Source organism: Euprymna scolopes, chromosome 1 (assembly GCF_053919585.1).
Source record: "Euprymna scolopes isolate OS-2025 chromosome 1, ASM5391958v1, whole genome shotgun sequence".
Classification (NCBI taxonomy): domain Eukaryota; kingdom Metazoa; phylum Mollusca; class Cephalopoda; order Sepiida; family Sepiolidae; genus Euprymna; species Euprymna scolopes.
This window is the reverse complement of record NC_136482.1, coordinates 106,976,645-106,980,569: the sequence shown is the minus strand read 5'-3', so window position 1 is coordinate 106,980,569 and position 3,925 is coordinate 106,976,645.

The window sequence follows — 3,925 nt, the reverse complement described above, 5'->3', positions numbered from 1 at the left end:
GGTTTCAATGGATCTACATCTACGAAACGAACTCCAAAATCATTATATGTGAGTAAATGGGGCGGGTAAATAGTAAAATATAAAGAATTTCTCAGAGCAAAAGAAACATATAGTTGCTTAAATCATCGTTTATTGCGATTATATCTACATCATTATAATTTTATATATATATATTTATTGCGATTATATCTACATCATTATAATTTTATATATATATATTTATTGCGATTATATCTACATCATTATAATTTTATATATATATATTTATTGCGATTATATCTACATCATTATATTTATATATATATATATCGATCCAGTAGATATCTCACTGCTGATGCTATTCTCTACCTATATAAGAGCCAGGTACGTCCAAGGATGGAATACTGTTGCCACATCTGGGCAGGAGCTGCTAGAAAGGACTTGTCCTGCCTTGATAGAGTTCAAAATAGACTTCGTAGCCTCGTAGGAGATGTCCTTTTCTCCTCCTTGCAACCTCTATCTCACAGAAGAGATGTTGCGAGTTTGTCTCTGATGTATCGTTATTTTCATGGAAAGTGTTCAAATGAGCTTCAATCTATGGTCCCCCCTCGCCAAACTTTCACAAGAAACACTTGTCTAGCTGTAAACACTATCAATAATTTCCCCCACTCTTTATCTGTGCCTAAACCTAAACGTAGATTCCATGAACAAAGCTTCTTTCTTAGAACTGCACGCCTGTGGAATTGTCTTCCGTTTTCCTGCTTTCCGGCTGACTACAATATGGTTTTGTTCAAGTCTAAAGTAAATAAGTTCTTGATGAGCCGTTCCATATAAGTTATTAAATTTACCAAATTTGCATTACTAATGATTACTATATTGACCAATTTCTACTGTACACTCTTTAACCCTTATCCTTGAGTGGCCTCTGGGCCTTGATAATGTGGTGACGCCTTTGTAAAAAAAAAATGTATATATATATATATATATATATATATATATATATATATGTTATATTTTTGTGTTCACTATTTAAAAAAAGTTTAGTCTTACGTATAATGAGACGGGACTTTTTTTCCGAATATCTAAAGGCACACCTACAGTGCTTTGAATGCATAATATCCTTAAGTCTTCAAATATATCATATGTTTATAAAGTATAAATCCTATACATAAAATAGTTTGCCAACGCCACAAAAAGTTGTCTCACATCTGCAAGTGCTCTCTTAACCTAAAACACTATGGGCGTTAAACTTCTTTAAAACTTTAAACGCAAACAATAGTCTTGCTTAATAATTACAATGTTAACCGCTTTTACCGAAGCGATACGTGTCCTCAAATCTATGCGTAAGGAACACCCTCTCCAAACATCAAATACATAAATACATTTTTTGTCTCTGCGAGTGTTATTTTAAATATCTAGCAAAAACTTCAATTGTGTTGCTCGGAAATATCGGACATAAAACATCAAGTTACATGTATGACCTGTACATTATACGCATGTAACTGGGAAACGCTTGTCAGTTTAATAGAACTTAGAGGCTTCTTACTTCAGAGGATGCCAATTTATCTCGTGTAGAGTGCGTTTCACATCGAGGACAACTCTTCCCATACGTAGGCTCGAGTCTTACTCGATTCTCAATGCCTTATATCCTTGATTGCGTTACATAAGTAACTGTTTTATCAACGTCATTCTCGATGTACTGTGGTCAGCGATGGGGAGGTGACTGTGCATGGACGCATAGTCTTTAACATCTGTGCCATCACTCAAAAATCGACAAACGTATCTACTAACTGTGCTGATATGAACTGCATATAATTCGTAAAAGTTCAATGGTTCTATTTTTTCAGCAAGGTAGAATTTGATCACGCATCTGGAATTCTGACGCTCGTTCATGACAGGGATTATTCTGTAATTAGAAAAGCGTCAGTATCTGCAACAGAAAGATGAAACCTTCAAGTCATAAATGCACAAGTTCAATCATCATGGAAATGCAATTTGCAGTCCTCTTTTCAATCACTCATATATGTAAAAGTTAATAAACTATTAAAAATATTTATGCTAATCATTTAAATAAGATTTATTAATATTAATCGTTTTCAAATTATCTTAAAGCACCATCAAAATATTCGTTTGTTTTCATCTACGGTCACTAGCAAATTGTCGGTTATGTTTATAAAACTTTGAGAAATATATTAAAAGGCAAAGAAACGGAGTTTATTTTTACTAAATAGACGTTTCTCATTTCATAAATGAAATTTATTATAAAACAAAAAGCGTTTATTAAAATTATCATGTGTGTATATTTCAGATTAAAGATAATTCACATTTTTCCAAAATTATTCTAATTCATTTCGAGAAATTTCATCTGTCTCATTTCATGAAAGATTGCGAGAAAATGGATTGGTAATAATATTAATAGTAGTGATTGCAGTATTGGTAAATTTTGTGAAAGTAGTAGGACTCTCTCACCATAGATATCTATGTATTAACTTGTATTATATTTTCTATATATTTATATGTGCTGATACCTTTTTACAGTCATTAAGTGTCATTTAATATTGGATAACTTATTTTAAAATTGCGTTTATTATTTTTAACTATCTTAATTTTCTCCCTTCACATTTATTCTATTATATTAAAAAAATTAATAATTCTTTTAAAGTTTTATTTTATTTATTTTTTTTATTTAAATTGCACCTTTACCCTTTTATTTTTATTTAAATTTTTATTTTATTCTAACTTAAATTTAAATTAATATAGTCATGCTTTATTTCATTATATATTTATTGCCGTTAATGGCTGTATTTTTATTTATATGGGGGGGCATGTTCGTTTAAACAGGACATTCATTTTTCAGAGAGGTTTTCCAAACATACCCCCGGTAAACATACATATATACATACGCGTGGCGCGCACACACGCACACACACGCACACACATACACACCCACTTTCACTCTCTCTCTTTTCTCTCGCACACATACTCATACACATACACGCACCTTATTTCTTCCATAATCAGATTGTATTGGCGTCGGTTTTAAAAATTTGAGACTCTGAGTCTTAAACGCTCGTTTAACGTTTCCCCCTTTTTGTTTACTTTGCCTTGTTTCAGTTTTTCAAAGTCGCTGATGAATTTCCAACCTCTTATAGTTGATTCAGCGCAATGAAACCACTGGTACGATCTTAAAATATGTATATATAGTGTCGTAATAAATACTTTATATATATATACATATATACACGCACACATACACACACACACACACATATATATATATATATATATATATATATATATATATGCATATGATTAAATTATGTAATCATATATATATATATGATTACTTCATTTAATCACATAAATTAATATGAGAAGATATAATTTTATGTGCAAATTTTCAGTATTTACTTTAACAGTGTTCCATATGAAGCTAGTGCTATGCAGTAAGTTATGAAAATATATATAGACATTTAGCTACACAGAATAATCCTCGTTTCATTCTCATGAGAATCCGTCAGGCTTAATTACCATGTATATATATATGTATATATATATATACATATATATATATATATATATATATATATATATATATATGTGCGCAGGTTGTAATAAAATAGCCAATATTGTTTTATTAAAAATGGCCACAGCTGTCAGAGAGTAAATATGGATGTATGTAATACTATATTGATTATATCCCTTGCTGATGTATTAATAATTCCTTCAGTTTACAAAGGAACGCGGAATCACTAGATTTTTTCACGATTTAACACTGATTAATTCTTCTTTAGTTTGACATATGGTAGAATTTATCTGAAACTCAGCGACCCCAAATACCTCTTAAACCACTGTTATATGCTTATGGTCACATATGAAAGGTGTATGTATATTTGAATTTATAAATTGCAATTTTAAATGTTTACTACTGTTTTGTACAGCTTCG